Genomic DNA, 21,160 nt, shown 5'->3' with positions numbered 1-21,160 from the left:
ATAAGAGAGAAGTGTGTTCGGGTGCACAGAAGTATGGGTATTCTTAACTGTACGGATAAGCAATTATTTACAATTCTTCAAGGTTAGCTTCCTAATAATTTAGGCCCGTTTATACACAAAGCTTCTCAGTGAGCCGTCCAGCATCACTTAGAGGAGAAAGGGGTCTACCTGTCATTTCCTGTTGCGTTGCTGGCTATCTTCCGATATGTTCTTCCCAAAAGTGAGTTAATCTGGATCATTATGACCCCGCAGTAGAGTTTCTAGCCGCAAATCTTTTCTTGAAAACTGCCGCAGAGAACTGTTGAAATGTAGTGAAGACATCAGAATTTTCGATGAGCAAATGTACATTATTTTCTGAGAGATTATTTATTTTACTCAGCAGTACCTGTCTTTCATTCGAATAATCATTACATTCAAAGAGAACGTGCTGCCATGTCTCAGATGCTCCGCAGTGACAGAAAGGGTCAGGCTCAAGGCTCCTTTCGAAAAGTTTAGCCCTGAGCGATCCGTGGCCAGTCATTAAATATGTAGTCATGCTAGGCACAAACCATTTTGAGACTGTGGGTAATGATGCGAATTCAACATTTGAAATGTATCTTCGTGTAACTTCACCATGTTCACTTTGAGCCCATCTTTGCTGCCAAACAGCAGTGAGTTCCTTTCAGAGTCTTCGTTTTTCTTCTTTTATTCTGTTCGTAGGGTCAGTTACAATGTTAAAAATATTTACAGAAATTCCTTTTTTGAGATTGTAGATCATACCCCTGTAGGAGATATAAAGATCCAGAGGCAGGGTTCCTGCTAGAACTTGTAGAGCATTATTGGACACTGTCCTAGGAGCTTGTAGAAGTGTGAGCAACACCGAACGCTGTAATGACAGAAGTTTAGTCCTGGTCTTAGTTTTTGAGACCCTCCAAAACCAAACACCTGCTGCGTATGCAGCAATCGGTAGGAAGATTGTCTTATAGTATAAAGACAACGTCTTTTTGCTGAGGCCCCATTCTTTTCTGGAAATCCTTGCAATTCCAGCCGTGAAGTTTTTAATTTTCTCAGAAATTTTGGATACGTGAGTATGAAAGTTTAGTTTGTCATCGATTGTAAGTCCCAAGTACTTGGTGCTGGATACGTAGGGGATTTGTGAGCCATTTAGGATAACTCTGGGAGGTCTGCCATAATTGAATTGCTTTCGAAAAACCATGAAATTAGTTTTTGTAGGGGAAATTTTGAGCTTATTTAGATTGGCCCAGTTGGATAAATCATCCAATATTGTTTGGATCTTTTGTTCCAAGATTGTTCTCGACCTTCCAGTAACGCCAACCGCCAAGTCGTCTGCATATGCAATTTTTAGGCAATCTCCATTTTCCTTTGTCAGCCATTGGTCTAAGACTGCATTCCAGAGGAGAGGCCCCAGGACTGAACCCTGCGGGCACCCTCTGGAAGCAGTCGTGCTGTAAGTCAGGTGTTTGGCACAAACCTTGATCTGTCTGTCCTGAAAGTATGATCTCATAATTTGGTAGATATGATTATCACACATGGCTGAACGTAGCGACCCGAGGGCGCTCTCCCACCAGAGGGAGTCGAATGCGCCCTCGAAGTCCACGAACACCACCAAGACATACTTGCTGTGAGAATCCTGGATGTATTTCAGAAGAGAGATTATAGCGTATTCGGTCGAGTGACCCTTTTTGAATCCGTGTTGATGATCTGAGCACAATTGTTGGTCCGATAACATGCTTGCAATTCTGGGAGAAATTAATCTCTCAAAAAGTTTCCCTAAGTTAGCCAGGAGGGATATTGGTCTGTACGCCCTTGGGTTTGTTTTGACTTTTCAAGGTTTATATAAAATTTTCAGTAGAGCTAGTTTCCAGGGTTTGGGAAAAAGTCCTTCGAGGAAGCATTTATTGTACATATTCAGTAGGATATTGGGAAACAGTTTAAAAAATTTCACAATTACCAAATTCTCTAGCAAGTCGATGCCAGGGCATTTTTTCTTATTGAGTTTAGCAGTAGCAGCTCCTAGTTCCACGAGAGTAAAAAGGCAAACATCGGTAGATCCAACATAATTCTGGTTTTTCCTCCTGATCTCTGCCTGTTCTGGAGTATCACAGTGAGGTAGATCCTTTGGAAACAAATTATCTACGATCGTTCCAATAGAGTGCCAGTCTGTTGTTTCTAGGTTATTACTAATTACAGTCTGATAGATATCTCCACTTATCAGTTTATTCCTCATTATTTTATATATCCCCCAGGGAATACCAATCCCCCAGGGGTTGGTATTCCCAACATCCTTGACCAAGTTTTGCCAGCAGGTCCTCTTACTTTCAGATATGGCTCGATGGAATAATTTCCTTTTCTCTCTATAACTGTTTTTCAGCCTTTCAACGTCCTCGTTAGAAAGATGTCTATTACGCTGATATAAGCGTCTGGCTTGTTGAGTTTGAAGCCTCAAATCAGAAAGCTGAGGGTTCCACCATGGGACTGAAGGCTTTCTTATATGTTTCCTTTTAGTTGAGTTTGACATAGCTATATATAGATGTTGCTGAACAGTGTCTACATATTCTGAAGCCGATAGTTGGTTTAATGCTTCAGCATCCTCCCCATTAAATACCGTACACAGATAATCCTCGAATTTTTTCCAGTTGACTTTATCCATACGGTATCTTCTTAAGTCATGGACAGTCAAGTCATTGTGTTGGGAGTTCTTTGATATGTTGAACGTGATAGCCCTGTGATCGCTGTTCACCAAGGAGGGTTTCACGTCCCAGTTTCCAGTTTTGTCTTCCATCCTTATGGAAGTAAGTGTGACGTCGATGTTTGATTCTCCGTTGGTAGTGGAGAAAGTAAATGGTTTATTTTGTACATTTTTAATACAAAGGCTGTGAGCCATAATTAAATCTTCAAATTGGGCTCCCCGAGGATCAGTGAAGCCACTGTTCCAGAACGTCGATTTGGCGTTCAGGTCCGCCGCCACCACCAAGTTATTATTTGCGAATTTATCACAGATCTTGTCCAGTAGGTGCAATGCTATATGCACATCTTCTGAGGGGGGACAGTATAGTGAAGTTAGGTAGAAAGAGATGGAACTAGAGGATACGAAATTTCATATTGCACAGCCTGACTTGGCTTGAAGACATAAACATGCAATAGTTTCACTGCCCTGCTGACAGCTCCGCGTCCCAGCAGTGCGGAGCCCTGCGCAGGCGAATGGAGCATTAACCCTATTAATCCTATTGAACACCTTTTGGTTGAACTGAAACGTTAGCTTCATGCCTGGCCACCACTCCTGCAACAGGTAGCTGAAGGAAATGGACGATGGATATACAGTAGACCAACGCATTATTAAATATTGTATAAGGTCAGTGTATAATATCAGTGAGGTTAGTGCTACGTAATGTTGCCGAACCTGTGTCCTATCTGTAGAATCACGTTTTATAGCCCTTATAGCATGGCATTTGTCTTAAATTGGTTGAACACATAACTAATATCAAAAATTGTGTTTAGCGAACTCACATCAGCAGAATTTCTGGTGAAGAAATATAAAATATTAACATTGAAAGATCGTTTAAAAAAATGTTTTTAGCTGTTACATGCAGATCCGTGTAAGAGATTATGTAATCTTCCAGTTCGAACTTTTATCTTGGAAGGGCCCTACAAAGGCATTTTCGAAATGGAATTTCAAATAATTCATATATTTTCCCACTTAAGAATCAAATTGTATGGATTTTGCATCCATCAGGTTGTTAAAATGTTTCTTTTGAACGAGGCTACATTGGTAGCGGTCCATAAACGAACTGAACTTTTTTACTTATTCAAGTTAACCTATTTTACTGAATTATTGATGGTCACGCAGGGTTTAACTTACCTGCCAAGAAAGGAAAACTGAAGTTATATAACATTTTGATGGGTTAGTACGCCGTTCAAAATAATTTATAAAAAATGGAACCTGCTGCTTTCCATTTTGTAATGTAATTATGTTAAGGATATACATTTACCGATGTTCTTATACCTCGTTTCAGACAAGCAGAAAACTTTGATCCTACTGAATAATTGAAATTTCTGGGTTGGTTACCATGGTATCGCACTTCCAAGATAAAAGATGCAGCATGCGAACTGCAAGATTACATAATCTCTTACAAGAATCTGCATGTAAACAGCTAAAAGCACACATTCTTTTTTAAAAACTATCTTTCAATACCAATATTTTATCTTTCTATTCCGGAAATTCTGCTGAAGTGGGTTCGCGAGACGTGATTTTTAATAGCAATATGAGATTAGCGGGTTTAAACGAGTGACACAAGAGGGCGTCATACGAATACATCTGTTTAATATTACTATCTCCAAATGGAAGATATAAACCAGATAGCGCCCATGAACAGCACTGACAGCCGTAGTGATTTTGCGCTAACAAACATCTAACCTAACTTTAAATCTTCGCGAGGACTGGAGTATGCAAACCTTCACAGCACAAATTTCCCCTCTGGTGATAATTTTTGGAACTAATTTTATTTTTTGTATAATTCTTCTCTGCATCCTCCGAAGAACACCTGCCAGATTTCGTTGGATTTCTTCCACTAGATCGCGCTCCAGACTTCTTTCAATAGGATTGATTTTGGCCACTCTTTACATTTAGGGGGTCGTTTGTTAGCCACCTTAGCAGTGCTTGGGAATTCCATCTCCCACCAAGACGTATTAGTTTCGCATTTCAGTAAGATGCACTGGTTGAAATTCTAAGGACATCAAAAAGAAATTTTCTTCGACTCCGGTAGCATCTATCGTTTACATGACAACAGACCTTTGAACTCATTCCACATTGGGTTCGGATATCTCAGCGAACCTTGTAAATATGGCACAATATATGTGATGTAATTTTTTTTATAAGCTTACGGGTTTAATATCAACTACGTACAGAAACAGTGCGACCCAAGTTTGCTGGATACCCTTGGCAATAGTCAATGTTATAGTGTAGATGTGAGAGTTGTTGCTAGGAGACGCAAAATGAATTAATAGACTATGGGTATTGAGACTGTTTTTGTGACAATCGATGTATAGCGTGATATGTTTCCATAACGTGTCGCGCAGTTACAAATATTACAGGATTTATCATAACTTTCATGTCATGCTGTACAGTGTCACATTATTCTCCAAGGAAGGAGAAACGATTGCCAGTAACCAGTAATAAGCCTCACTGCTTACTTCATTTTTAATTCATCTTTCAGTGTATTGCAGTTGCTGATGTATTTCGTTTATTGGACCAGCCCCTCTTGATTTTTATGAAAGTTATTGACTATACCTAAGATTGTTTGTATTAAATTATGAATAATGGAAACACTTAGGTGCCAGAACCCAATGACTCTAAACTCTAAATATTTTTTATTTAGAGCGTTTATTTTAATAATTATCTTTTATAGTTTATATGATCATTTAAAATGTAATGCTACGGTTTCGTTGAAAGTAGAGGCTTACCTTTGCGAAATTGGATGGAAACATTCCCTGGGTAGCAGGTTTCCATCTGTTTATGAAGTAATTGGAGTAAATTCAGATGATGAATCCTCTTGACATTTTCATGCGAAGAGGATTCACTTCTGAATTATGTTGTGAGGGAAGCTAAGTTTCGTCGATGCCCATTTAAGCAGCTAGAATTCTGATTCTGAGGAGTAGATTTTTTTTACATTTGTGGAAGCAGTGAAGGCACAGATTTCAGTGCCGTAGAAGATTGTTGAATAGACGGTGGTGATAATTTAGTTCCATACTGTGGAGGTATCCTCGATGTGGAGGAGCTCTGTTTTTGAGATCCAGCGAAGCTTCGCAAACCTTAATTGCAGGGCATCTAGATGGATATGAAAGAAGAGCTTGCTATCAAAAATAACTCCAAGGTTTGTGCAGGTAAGCTCATTTGGAACGGCTTTACCCCTAGTGACCCTATGAAGATTAACTGCATGCGGTTTCAGACCATACATAAATTGTGGCTGTTTATTTTGATTTGTGGTAAGGTCGAAAGACAGGTAGTTCTCAAGGTCAAGCAAGTTTACTATTAATCAAGCTATAAGTTGCTAGACAGTGCTCGATGTGGGCGAGTACCTTGAGATCATTGACGTATGATATAATATCATGTCACCCGTGAATAACTGGGACCACTGATGTTGAGAATAACAGACCGGAGAGGATCTCGTCTAGTGGGATCCCCACATTGATTGTTTTGGTCATGGTCTGGTGAACAAACTTGAGAACAATAGTTCTTTCGCAGAGGAGCGCTTTCAAAGTTCCACAGAAGGTCACCATGAACGGAGAAGTGATACTGACGCAGATTTACCTGTTACTGGATATTATCATCATCCAAAGTAAACGGAATGTCGACATATATAATGGCGATTTCTGCTTTCTCTTTGAATGCTTTATAGACCAGTAGTTCTGTATGTTACAGTAGATCTTCCTTTCATGGCGTAGTGTATTTGTTATTGCAAGTCGCGGAGAATCTGTGTAATCAGACAAGGAGGAACTATTTTTCCAAGAATTTTTAGAGGAATATCTGTCATGGCGCAATAAAATTGATATTTCGCTGTCTTCAGTTATCCTTACGGCACTTTCGGCAAGGAGGGTTTCACAGCTGTTATCTGGGATGGACACTGTTCCACGTCAATAACCAATTGTACCTGGTTGTTGACGCCATGGCAAGTGGAAGAAGTCATTAGGAGTTGTATGGAGGGGGAATAAGTATAAATCAATAATTTTTTTCACGTCTACGTCATGTGGTAAATTTGTCGTGGGCCGAGAAGGATGTTGAAGCTTTTACGTTTTGAACATTTTACGGATTCGCACTTATTTTCTAGGTCCGTTTTTTTTTTTTTTTTTTGGCTGAGCTAACATTTGTTAATGTTATTAACAAAGTTCATAAATATAGAGGCATACAATTCTCCATTTCATCCCTCTTGAATGAATGCATTTACAAGCAGTAAAGAATATAAATAAGAGAAATGCTTATCTTTGCTGAGACAAGCATTTCTCTTATTTATATTCAAAGAATCTAGGATTTTTGATACAAAAAAACGAACAAACCGACCATTAGACCACACGCTACTTACAGACAACATACACCGACCCCTCAACCTTAGTTTCCTGCATACATTCTAAACCCATTCTAAAACAACCCAACCCTTAAATATTACTCCACACCGTTTTTTTACCATAAAGTGATATAACGGTTGCCTTGACAACAGAAATAATCACTCGTTCTAAAGAGGTATCATTAATGGAGATCATTAAGAACAACGGTTTTATGTTCTCTAATTATACTTATGAGAGAGATCATTCATTGAGTTGCGCTGTAATATAGTTAAAATCGGCTGTTATTTATAACCAAACTCCTTTATATAGGTTGGTCATTTAAAGAATAAATGATTACAGGAAACCGCTTTGTGCCCCCGAGAATAATTTCAGGGTTGGATCTTTTTATAACTCTTAAGATAAGTTTACTTTATTTCTTGTCACGAATTTTTGACAGTTCTTGGTTATCGTGGCATATCGAGGGCCTCGTTGTGTTTCCTTGGTTACTTGATTAGTGCTATACAGCTGACTTAGTACGTAAGCCGGAAGTGAAGCCATATTTGGAAGCCGGTGACATTCTCTTTGTCTAGCAGAGTTTTCAGAGAACGGATACATAAGCCCAGACCACGAATTGCTGATTCTAGCATTCATAAGCAATACTCCATTAATATGCACTGATTCTAGCGCATATTAAGGCAGCATTGCTTATCGGTCTGATTCTGAACGAACAGCGTAATTCAAAAATTAAAATAAGAAACTGCGAACTTAGAGGATGAGAAGGATTTGAAACAAGAAATTTCGGCCTACATGTACTATGTTATTAAAAATAGTGGGCAACATTTTCAAATATGTTGGGTTTCCTACGTACAGTAGGTAGTTAGCAAGGATCTTTCTCCCTCATAGCAAATAATTATCGTAGTCAATAAATAAATGAATTCATAAATCATTTATTTATGTGAGATACAAATGAGTAGGATTTAAAATGTTCGCATGAGACTAAATTTGGCCATTATCTATGACGTCATTGTGTTGGGATATTTATGAGTTTGTTCACAGCATTGTCGATGTTCCTCCATTCGAGATGGATTCCAATAATCCAGACCTTTTCAAAAGACTTGCTTAGATAGCTCAGGCAGAGAGACAGAAAAAAGGGTAGGGCAGGGTAGGCTTTCCACTGTGAGTTAATCCTGTTTTTCAGCCTGTACAACATGCAAATCAGATAGTGAACACACTTCTACAGACACACGATACGGATACGATCGACAAGCTACTGTGTGTGAAAATAATAATTTGAATTTTTACCATTGACAGTTTGGTAGAATATTATCTACTTTCAAATTAAAGGATCAATGAACAGAATTTGATGGTATAAACACATGCAAGATGAGGAATCATTCTTAAATAAATAAATAAAAAAAAAATAAAAAAAAAACGCGCTTACTGTGATTTCCTCTCCCAGTTAAAACCACAAGATTTCGTTTTTTATTAACTTTCAGTAGTGCACCCTTAGCCTAGAGGTAGCCAATCTTGACTGAGGTGAGCAATGATTTATTGGAACTTCGTTGGAATTGAGTCAAGAAGAAAAATTTGAAGTCTTCTTTGTCTCTTTTGACTTTGAGCAATTAGTTGTGAAAGACGTGAGGGAATGGAGAATGGTAAGCAGTACACTTCATAGACCACGTGTTTATTGATGTTACATCAAATGCCGTTGGTATATTATTTTTCTGGAGGACTCATCTAGGATTTTGTCTGGAAAGCTACACGTCCCTGGATGATGATACCACTTGCCACACCTCCAAAGGATTCAGGAGACGTCTTGGCATCTAATAATGTCACAAAGCCCTGATATGATTTCAAATAACCAGTTATGGAGCGACTTGGAAAGAAACTAAACAGCTATAAGTATCAATTGTATTTGGCATAAATATTAATTTGTATCTGGACAGGGTTTCGCCAACTCTTCAGATTTTGAATTTATGAGTTTGAGAATCTGAAGACTTCGAAGTGCTTTCCGACTTTATCTAGTAAAAAAATTCGGAAAGCACTTCACATCATAAATCGAACTACCTACTTTTCCTTCTATGGGAAATTAATAAAAACTCTCAGGGCTAATGTAAGTTTGAAATTTACAGCGCTCCTGCATAGATATTTCTCAATTCTTTTGATCCTTTAAAGGATGAAAACTGATATTAGAAGGGCTGGGAAAGTAGAGATTTTAGTTATTTTGCAAGCGTGATGGTATTTACACTAACAAGGTGAGGTAATAAGCTGTGAAAAGTTAATTGTGACTAATCCAGCGTGATGAGCGATCGCGGCAGTTGGTACGAGATCGATGGTAATTATCTCTCATAAAGTCAGGTAAATATGATTAACCGTAACATTATCCCGACGGGCAGTCGTTAATGGTGTGAGAAGAATGGTGACGTCCTCGGAAGAAGAATTGCTGACATAGATGTTGTGTTAAGCAGATGGCCGATGACGTCAGATTACGTGAAGTGTTTGAAGTTAAGTTAATGGACCACATAGTCTTCTGATGCTAATAACTTTCCTTTTCGGCTAATGGGATGAATAAACATCAAGATTTTAATGCACCGTGATGGAGTGGCTATTTGTGGTCTATGACGTCATTCGGCTTCGTCAAATGAAAATATCTGGTTGAGTTTTTGAAGTTCTGTCGTCAAAGATCTTAAAAACATTGTCTGCAAAGTGTGGTTACAGTGTGATCACCAAATTTATGGTGAGGTCACATGGCTTCACCATATTTTGCAGTAAATTAGATTGGTATTAGTCGTATGGTGCAAGGAAGCCCTCGGCTTTTGCTGCATCGGCAAAAATAAAATAAATAAATAATAAACCACCTATTATTTAACTCCCTCTTCACATAGGCATCTAACCAGCTGAGATTTTAACTTCCCCAATCTCAGCCTCAGCCACTCGTGGAAGAAACATTCCAACAATTAACAACTCGCTGGCTAAACGAAAACTTCCTGCAATCCAATTTAAATCTCTCTCTCTCTCCTTGTAATTTTAATTTATGGCTCTTAGTTCTGGAATTATCTATAACAGTGAAAACTTCATCCTCAAATAAAACGAACTTGTTTTCTCCTTTCAGAGCCTTATCTCATTCAAATGTTCTTTAAGGTGCTAGTTTCCAAGCTCTGCAGCCATTCGAGTCTTTCCTCATAAGAGCACCCGCCCTCGTGGGTAGCACAGTTGGTATAATCACCGTCCTCGTCACATCCGGTGGAAAAGATCTGAGTTCCATCTCGTCAGTGAGGAATTTTTATGGTTTTTTTTTTTCACAACAGTGTGGCTGAGTTAGTTGATCTCAGCCGAGGACAGAATTTTTTTTCTCCCGGAAACTCGGGTTTTTCGTCCAGTAAACAGCACAGAGCACACGCAATTTGCAGACATATTATATACTGCGCAATATGGCCTGGGTTGCTGATGCACCTAAAACTCTACAACAACCAACCTTTTTTGCCGATCTCACTAGGCATGCCAAATGGCGCTCCTCTTTGCAGAATTCTCTGCTCTGCAAACTTTTACTTTCCTTGGGCATGGGTGGGCTTCCCGGCCCAGGAATGTCCAACTCTTCGTTCCTTCCCTGCCCCCCTCATCCGGAGGACGCCTTCTTTCCTCGTCTTTCCATCTTCCTCCCCGCTTTTTTTTTAATATCTTTATTGCAGGCAGTGAATGGTTACATGATTGCCTGATGCAATAATACACATGACATTTCACCCGCTATCATTTTAATTGACACGAGAAAGCAGAGGGCGAATATCCGTTTGGAGACTTTTCTGTAATTTAGAAGTTGGGTGTTATCTGAAGTATGTGTGAGTGGTGGCAGTTTATGCTTGAAGAGGACCTACCGAAGAAGCCAGTACTCATCGGATGCAATGGTTTTTAGCGTGGTTTTCGTTGCCGATGCCCAGATTTCTGAACCGTAGGTGATGACTGGCTACAGAAACCGGTATATGTATTGGAGCGTGTACTCAGGCTCTGTGACATGAAGGAGTTGTTGTTTGGAAAGCCAATTTTACTCCCACTGTTCCACTATCACCCCTGCTCACACTTGTGTTTTTTTTTTTTTTTTTGGACTTCGTCCAGGAAGCTCAGGCGACTCTGGCAAAGACTAGCCAGAGAATTATAGGCAGCATGATTACCTCCAACGGTGGTGGCGGGCAATAGGGTCCCACTAGGGCTCTGCGGCTAAATAGCCAAAGAAATAACAGAACCCAACACGATACTATACACATACAACATGCCACACACTGTTACTACAGCAAAACTTTCATTTTATATTATTTCCCTGTATTGCCCGCCATCTACAGATATTGCTCCTCATCTTCATTACTTAGACTCGGCGCTTCACGCTATTAACCCAGAGCCTCTGCTAATTTTAATGGATGCAAATTCTAAATCTTCTTTGTGGCACAGAAAATCCACAGATACAAGAGGACGCCTTTCAGAGTACCTAATTTTATCTCATCAACTGAATGTCATTAACCTTCCAGGGCCGCCTTATACCTTTTCCAACTCCTTGGGACAATCAAATATAGACATTATATTGGTAACTCTCACTTATTTATAACTGGGAGGTAAACACTGATCTGACTACATCTGATCATAGGGTTATCTCTTTCCTATTAGAAAAAACCTAAAGTTTCGAGGAACCTCCAAGGGACCTAGTGAGATATCCGCTTCGTAATATTCATTGGAGCAACTTTGAAAAATCAATAATCCAGGATTTTCCTTCAGATGATATTAAAGCTATTTCTGACTATAATCCTGAAGAATTAGCATTTCTCATTCAAAAGACAGTTCTGAAAGCCACTTCCAGATCAACAAGGAAAACGTTCTTGACCATCAAAACCATTCCTTGGTGGGCACAGGAACTCACGATACTAAGACGTAAAGTTCATCGAGCTAGAAAAGTCTTTCAAAAAGTCAGAAAAAACAACAATATCTTACCATCAGAACTCTCAAGACTACACCAAAAATTTAAAAATACTAAGAAACTATATGTCAAAACCATCAAAAATAATAAGTTGGATTCCTGGCAAAATTTGATAAAAACTGCTGGTAACAAGGATCCATGGGGTTTGATTTACAAAATCTGCAGAAACAAAATAAATCCAGAAGATATCCTTAATACAGTTATAACAAATACGAAAGACTCTTTAAACTGGATCAATACTGTCAATAAAATGCTAGACAGGCTCTTCCCGCAGGACGATTCTATCCTTGACTCCCCTGTGCAGGCTGAAATCAGAAATTTAAATTGCCTTTCTCATTGGATGAGTTACAATCTGCAGTTAATTCAATGAAAAAGGACAAATGTCCTGGACTAGATCTACTGGCATGTATATTTCTTAAACGCTTCTATGAGCTACGACCAAATCACATGCTTTTCCTCTTCAACAAATGCTTAGAATTTAGTACCTCATCTCTTATCTGGAAGTCATCTTTATTGAAAATTTTACAAAACCAGGAAAACCTCAGCATGGCCCAAAATCTTACAGGCCAATTGCCTTGCCTTCCCACTTAGGAAAACTACTTGAACGTTTAATCAGTCTTAGAATTAATTCACTGCTTGCTGAGGCCTACTTAAATTCATCCCTTCAATATGGCTTTACACCAGGTGCCGGGGCTGTGAAAATGCATTGTTTCAAATGAAAAAGCTCATAGATGAATCCACATTTAAATATACTCTAATTTTATTTACAGACTTTGAAGGTGCTTTCGACACACTATGGTGGCGGAGTGTCCTTCGTTGTCTGAGTTGCAAATTGCCCTCAGTTATTATACCTTCTCATAAAGGACTATTTAATAATCGCTTTGTCTTGATTCAAACTAAACACCAGTCTATATCCAGACCTATTACTTGTGGCTGCCTCCAAGGGTCTATTCTTGGACCCCTAGTATGGAACTTAGTCCTAAATGATTGGCTTCTCCTCAGTGAGATGACTTAACTAATATAAATACAATAGCTTACTGATGACTTATCCATTATTGTCCACCGAAATTCCAGAAGGGATCTAGAAACTTCTGCAAATAATATTCTCTCTCTCTCTAGACTATCCGACTGGGCCACTCAAAAGAAGCTCACCGTTTCAATGACAGAAACAAAAATGATGATCTTTAAGGGAATTCTAAATTATGGTAAGCCTCCAGTAATAAAATATCAGTGAAATTAACTTCCTATAGTGTCCATACACAAACACCTTGGAGTTCTAGATGACAAGATGACCGTCTAGCCTTCTCATCACACTTACAGCATCTCTCTAAAAAGATTAAGAACTTTACAACTTTACATCAATGCTCTGCAGAATTTCTAGGAAAGAATGGGGACTGAAAAACAATTCTTTCCGTATCTTGTATCGTACCGTCTTTATCCCAATTCTATTATATGCCTCCTATATTTAGTTTCAAAGGGCCAGCCTTCTTACCGTAAAATCTCAACTGGATACTATATAAAGGTCTTTTCTCTTGGCGCTGCTTCGAACATGTCGTACAGTCTCCACACCGGCCCTACAAGCTATTGCAGGCACTTTATCCGCTGACCTTCATGTTATTTATAAAAGTCTCTGCTATTATATTAGGAAAGGGATACCTATTATCCTCCTTAATATTGCTGTCGATCCAACTGCTGACCCAAAGAAAGAAAAAAAAATGCGAATCTTCTGACCAACTGTTGACAATCCAGGTGGTCCTTGTCTACTAAAGGCATTGTAACGAAGTCGTTTATACCTGACATCTTATTTACCTCTTCCAACATTGTACAGAAATGGTTCTTCCCCAGTTTCTGCACATCATACTTAATAACAGGTCATGGATCATTGAAAGCTCTTACAGTTTAATCTGACCACTACAGATTCTTGCTTATGCGGTGGCATCGAGGACTGGCAACACGTAATTTACTCTTGCCCAACTTACCAAGACCTTCGGCAAAAGATCTCAACTACATCTCATCACTTTGCTCCTGGAAACGAACACGATTTAATTACAAATAAAGAAACTCTTGAAATCTTCCAAGAATTTTCAAAAGAAATTTTTAACGGACGCGCCAGCCGGTTTCCCTATCAGGATATCTGCCTTATAACTGAATTGTGATTTCACCCACCATCATTGACTGTATATGTTTTTCCTCTCTTCATACGATTCTGGCACCAATTCCACCGAGTCTTCTGTTCTGCCATGTGTCGCCCTGTCCAAGTCTACCTGAAATTTTATTCTGAAACAAGGGATACCAGACTTTACCTACTGATTTCTCTAACTACTCGATTACTGCTGATTGCCACCCCATCACTAAGCTACATGACCACTGCTCAATTCATTATTCTTGGCGATTTTTTATTTATTTTTTTTATTTGTCTATTTTCATTGTATTTTTTTATATTTTTATTTTTTAGAATTCTTATTTTTTATTATTTTTCTTATTTTTTATTATTTTTCTTTTTTTTTAATTATTATTATTATAATATTATTATTTATTATTATTTAAAAAAAATATTTATCTGCTGGTACCACCTCCCTCAACATGAATTGTTGAGGAAGTTTCCATCCTGCAGTGGGTTGATAATGGCTGCAGTTTACTTTTTTTTTTACCACCCACCGGTTTGGGCTCCCAGTGGAACGGGATTTGCTGGCATCCACTGGAATTTATTTTTCCTCCAGTGGATGCGGGATTCTTACCTTGTCACTTTTGTTTGACAGTACGCGTATTGTTGTGGCCCGCCTCCTCGTGGCGTGGACGGATACTAGGGATCAGCCATCCTGGTGATCGCTGCTCCCTAGTAGCAAAGTGGCCAGATACAATAGAACAAGACACACACTTCGCAGACATAACACCATATTTGTATCTGCCCATTTCACAAAGCTCTGTATTCATCACAGTGTACCATGGTGGAGTTGAACTAGGTTCCGACGTACATAAGACACAACACATGTCCATATGCCACACACACTTCTGGCATTTACAGAGTTTTGTATACTCAAGAGTACTGATGGCGCAGTTGTAGCAGACAACCGGTGGCGCCTTATCCCCAAACACTATGCTCGTCTTTGGACACTTCAAGAAGCTTGAGGCCTTTTTTAGGTGCAGTCTCCATACATGGGCCCAGTATTCCAAGCGTGGTTTCACAATTGCCTTATATAATAGTATTATGACTTCCCTATTTCAGCAAGCAAATATTCGCCAAATCATCGAAAGGACACCATGGGTCTTCCTTGCCGCCTGTCTACACTGTTTGGAGAACTTCAAGTCTGACCGTACTCTAACTTCCAATTTTCTTTTTTTCTCGACTGTTTTTATTTCAACTCCACCAAGTGTGTAAGTTATTTCCAGGTTGCCGTTCCCCAAGACCTTGCATTTTATTGCATTAAAAGATAGCTTCCACTTTTCTGACCATCTGTGAAGTCTAAGTCGCCCTGAACAAACTCTGCTTGTCGTTGGTTATTAATTTCTCTACTGATATCATTTTGACATCACGCACTCTATCCCTTATTCGATGTCATTTAAGAAAATCAAAAACAACAATGATCCCAGTGCTGCTCCTTGGGAACCTCACTCCTTTCGTTAACCAAAATTGAAAAATCCTTAATTGTAACCCTCTGCCTTCTGCCCTGCAGCCATCCTCCAATCCATCTAAAGATTTTGGAACATGTTCCAGCTTATATAGTAACCTATCTTGTAGACTCAGTCAAAGGTTTTACTGAAATATAAGTAAACAATGTTGAAATTATATCTTACATGCATCTCATGAATTACTCTGTCGAAATAGCGAATCAGGTTGGTTAAACATTATTTTCCGTTTACGAACCATGCGCTATTACCTTCTGAATTCTATTTTTATCTAAATGATCCCATATTACACTCTTTATCATTGTGTCCATGATTTTCTCTACCACTGAAGTCAGACTGACCGGTCGGTAGTTATCGACTTCTTCTTAGACACCTTTATGTACTGGGGATGCAATTGCACTTCTCCTCTCCGAGGTAGTAATTCCTGTGTCTAGTGTCCTCATAGTTAACCTTAATGGTTCAATGCACTATCTTGCTCCTCCCAAAAAATTACTGGGCCATCAACTTCTGGAGTTGATAGCCCAGTAATTTTAAGGGAGGCGGCAAGAGAGTGAAGGGTATTTCTTCCGGAAATATGATGCAAAATGCCTGTTCAATTCATTTGCAATATTAGCAGGGTTATGACTTTCTCGCTCCACCCATCGTCTGCGTGGGTAGAACAGTGGTATCGAAACTGTCCTACCCATACGGAGTGGAAAAGATCCGGGTTGGAATCCCATCGTGAGGAACTTATGGGCTTTTTTTTCATTCCGTGGTTGAGTTAGTCGGTCTCAGGCATAGATTGCAAGGTTTTTCTTCCGGAAACTCGAAGTTTTAGTCCAGCAAAACAGGCAAATAGACCAACGAACACACGCAGTTTACAGATACAATACACATGGGTAGTTGAAATAACTCCGGGTGACCCTAATCATCATCATCCAACTTAGAACACCGTGATCACTTACAGCTAATGATTGCTCTTCTGTCTGCATGATCTGACTTAGAATCTAGCTGATTTAAAAATTTGTTCCCATGAATGTTTAGTCGATTTTTAAAAATTTTGTTCTCCACGGTGAGTTTCACTCTTACTTGCTCCAATCAATTAGGGACAAATTGAAATCACCCATAATTCTTCCATACAAAAGCTGTTTGGAATTTTTTTTTAAATGACACGCTTCCTAAGCATGTGGATTGATAGGAAGGTTGGAGTAGTCACAGAACCTCCTTCTTCTTGTCTACATGTGAAACTGGTGTCCATGTTGAAAGTCTCAGAAACAGCAGTTGCTGAAAAAAATCAGTTGTGAGGGTGCCAAGATCAACATCAGTGTGCTAAGAAGTAACCCCTGAGAGATAGTACTGTGGTTGCAATTGCTGTCCTCCTAGTTCTTTTTAAAGATCTGGTTTCATGTCTCATCAAGGTGGATGGAAAGATTCTTTCTTCCATTCCAAGAAAAGCCCAACTTTCTTGAAGAAATTAAAATGATAAAATCATCCCTAAGAAAAGGCAAAAATTCCCCTCCCTTTCGAAGATATTACAATTCGCCACTTACTTTTTTCATCCCCCCCCTTTATAGTGAGTGTTGGTTTAGGATTTACTTGCCGTTTTTATCTTTAGACAGAATTGAAGACAACCATCATCCAATTCATGGTGTACTCTGTTAATAACTGTTTTTTTATATATTTTTCGACAACTTTATAATCGTTCTTGTGCTGTACTTCATTAGTGGGGTGTCTATCGTATTCTCTAGACTGATATTAAAAAATATAACAACATTGGTAAAGACAGATACTCGTATACAGAACACAAGATGAGTTAATGAAGAATCTTAGATGATTATTTTTACGTGCATAAACACAGTATTAAAGATAACTTACACTACTTTGTGCTGTACGGCTCGATTCTCTACATCTAGCTGGAAAATTGTTCGTTGTTCTTTCTTCGGCTTGGCTGGACTTTGTAATTACCATGGCGATGGCTGATCATTCTGGAAAAAACAGAAGCATATTACTAAACAAGAGTGCACCAAACTGACTTTGAATTTGTCTTAATCTTATCTTAATTTGTGGGGAATTGTAATCTTAATGCTATGTTCGGCGATCTGTTACTGTGGAAGAAAGAATATTTTATATGAAGATAATGACGTCAGTTCTATGCCCAGTTTCTCTCTTTTGCTGGAAGAAAGCGTCATAATTTTGGAATAACACATTTTATTTCAGTGGTAGAGTTACTCCATGATCATGAGACACTCGTACTATTAGCGATTATTAATTCTTAATAGATTATCAATTACAGTTTATAAATTATTACTAGGAAGATAAAGTCCACCAGAGGAAAAAGCAACCGAGAACGGACGAACAGAGTGGCTGTTGAAGACCTCCTCGCCACTAATTAAACAACCCCTTGGTGTGTACACAGCAGATGTTTGCAAGTGAGCTGATTTCGTGGAATTATAAATGAACTAGCGAGACATCAGAATGACCTTTATGTATTATTTACTCATGGTTTCGCGGAGCCCCGTTAGCGTCTGTCACGAAGTGTTCTCGAATTTATGGTAAGCTGCAAACACCAGAAGACGCTAGTCTCAGCGTCGTTTGGTCATTATTGGCGCCGCTTTTGGCTATCTGAAGGAAGATATGGCTGGGTGCTAAGCTTGAGGTTCCGTAACTTGAAGATTGGTGTCAAAGCATAACTCGTTTTGTTCACAAAGGACCACAGAGGCTAAGAAAAGAAACGCTGCTAAATATACAGGAGCGAATTATATCAGCGTATGTGTGTGCATGAGTGTGTCGTAGTTACCGTATGGAGGGGTTAAAACACCTGGATTATGTATAATAAGGAAATTAATCTAATAATAAATAGGAATTTTAAGAATTGGATAAAGTTCTGGATGGCAAAATTCATTGGAAAAAATATCGAAATCTATATAGAGTTTTAGGTTAGCAACGTATTATAGTGATTTTAAATGAACTGTATTCTGCGCATTACATTAGGATGGTGAAATACGTTATTGATAACTTTATTTCATGAAGGATTTGTAGCACAAGAATAAGCACCAAATGTGAACTTTATCAATCACTTCGTCAATGCACCAAATGTGAACTTTATCAATCGCTTTTCTCAGGCGAAGTTTGTACGAAAAATCCCACTTAAACTCGAGTTTTCGTCCAGCCAACAGCAAGCCAACCGAAAAGCAGGCGCAATCACAAACAGAATATATGACGCCTTAAGTTATCATATTAAGGTTATCTGAGAATAACCTCATCCGCCCAAGTATATAATGTCCATAAATTGTTTTGAATGTTTTGTTGGAAGAAAAATCCGAGTTTCCGGGAGAAAAAACCTTCTTATCTCGCCAGAGACCGACTAACTCAGCCACGGAAAAACCATAAAAGTTCCTTGATTCATTGACAGGAATCAAACCAGGCCGGTTTCAACTCAGGTGTGGGAGGACGGTGATCATATCTTCTCTGCTACCCGCGAGCAGAGTAGTTATGATCTACACTGGAGCTTAACAGGGACATAACCTAACTGTCCGAAAAAGTGCGTCATTTATGGGAAGTGTTAGACCCGCGACCCCAGATTTCGCATTTTCTATACATTATTTGAGCAGGTATAGTTGATTTCCTTTGCCCTCCCCAGCCTGGTATAAATTACGTCTTCTGGACGGATATGCTTAGTCTTTTGACCACTTATAAATATACATTGAGTTGGCTTATCATGGCAACATGTACGTAATACTTCGTGAAGCTGCCTTTTGCCCGTAATACACCCCGTTCACTTCTTACCATGGATTCCTCAAGGTATTGCAGTGTGTCCTGTGGTAGTGCTGTCCATGCATTGCACAATGTGTCCAGTAATGCCCTCACTTTGTCAGGTCCATGGTCGAATGTCCTTTTCTAGTATGTCCCAAATATACTCAGTTGGGTTGAGATCGGATGAATCGGGCAGCCATGGGAGGGCGGGAAATTCATTGTCATCTCCTTGAAACCAGTTAACAACCGACCGGGCCTTGTGGCGCGGAGTTGTCTTTTTGTCTGGATATAGTCATCATATAGGGGTGAACTTGGTTGGCGACGATATAAAGGTAACCATTCGAGCTGTTGATCAATAATTATCACACAACCTGGAATTACTACAAAAACAGTTCAATAAACTATAAGACCACCGCCTCCAGCCTGCCGAACTCCAACAGTGCAGCCAGATGCCACGTCCTCATGTTACTTTCTTCAAATGCGGATACTCCCATCAGCATGTTAGAGCTGGAAATGTGATTCATTAGACCGGACGACAGATTTCCACATGTTAGTGATTCAGTGTTGGCGCTGATGTGCTCATTCAGGGCACAGTTTCTTGTGTCTAGCAGTGAGCATGGGTACCCTTGACGGCTGTCGAATGACATAGCCTATATTCCATGTGGATATTGGTCTTGCTACGTTTTATTGAGTGGTTAGCTGGGTAACTGTGATGTTTCTGTTACACATGGTGCTCTTTGGCCAACACCCGACTTCCAAAGCTATCTCAGTGTAATAAACTCTCAGGCGTAATAAACTTTGGAAAATCCTATGCTGTCCTCAGTCCTTTCTGTTTTGTGGTGCCAGATTCAGGCACGCCAACAATTAAGTATCCTTTGGAACTGAGTTATATTATACTCTTTATCTGTTTAAACCTTGAGTTTCAAAGGTTGAAACTTTGCTTATTTCTAATTGCACTGTTTTACCTCCTCTTCCTTTTATGCGAATTATATCATATGATGTTTAACGAAGTGTTATTGATAATTCACGTACAAGTTAATTTCCAACATTTGAATGTATTCCTTTGAAAATGGGATCGAGTTTCCGTTATTTTGGTAGGGCAGTGTATCTCATAGGATATATCGTTGCAAGTACCTTATATCATTATATGATAATTGCAACGATATAAGATACTTATATCTGTGTATTCATATACTGTTATGTCTTATAAATAATTAATTGGTCTGGGAGCGAAATATCAATAGATATTAATCTTATCTAGAAAATATTCTTATAAAACTAGCTTGCTACTTTAATTAGTTAAGATTAATTATTCCAATGCTCAGGTTTGTGTCAACACACTAACTTACGGAAATTTAATTACATGGAAGTACAGGTAGAGAAGGAAAAAATGAAACGCTTTAGACCCGGAAGAGAAACACCACTTAATAGATTCCCTCATTAATGCAAATATGATGAAACCCAGGCATGGTTGCAATGTTAATTTACATTTGCCATTATCAGAAACAAGGAACGTAGCACTAAGTGCCTTCCCATGCCAGTTTAAGCAATGTCTGGTACCCATTAATTGAAGTGCTGCAGTTATTCTTTCAGCGTGGGTTATGATTGGGCAGTAGATAAAGATCTCTGTGTATGCTCAAAGAGATCTGAAATATGGGATCACATTTCCCCTTTCGAAAGATGCCTTTAAGCAACTAATGGACGAAACTCGGAGTCAAGGATCAACCCATTCTTCTTCTTTCTCTCCAAACAGAAACGAAAGATCAATTAGTATCAAGGTTGGCAAATACTTTACTATAGTTT

At 39.0% G+C, this 21,160-nt stretch overlaps 1 protein-coding gene across 1 annotated transcript in view; it reads right to left on the bottom strand.

Moving 5' to 3' along the window:
* LOC150081212 (popeye domain-containing protein 1-like) overlaps positions 1–21,160 on the bottom strand; it is a 127,073-nt gene that overhangs the window by 34,954 nt on the left and 70,959 nt on the right. The window contains exon 2 of the mRNA XM_090379427.1: positions 17,480–17,589. The gene's annotated coding sequence lies outside the window, so the exon portion shown is untranslated. The remainder of the gene's footprint in view (positions 1–17,479; positions 17,590–21,160) is intronic.

This window comes from Mastigoproctus giganteus, chromosome 8 (assembly GCF_048544385.1).
Source record: "Mastigoproctus giganteus isolate SK-2022 chromosome 8, ASM4854438v1, whole genome shotgun sequence".
Lineage (NCBI taxonomy): Eukaryota > Metazoa > Arthropoda > Arachnida > Uropygi > Thelyphonidae > Mastigoproctus > Mastigoproctus giganteus.
Note: the sequence above shows the minus strand (reverse complement) of the source record. Positions and strands in the feature narration are given on the sequence as shown.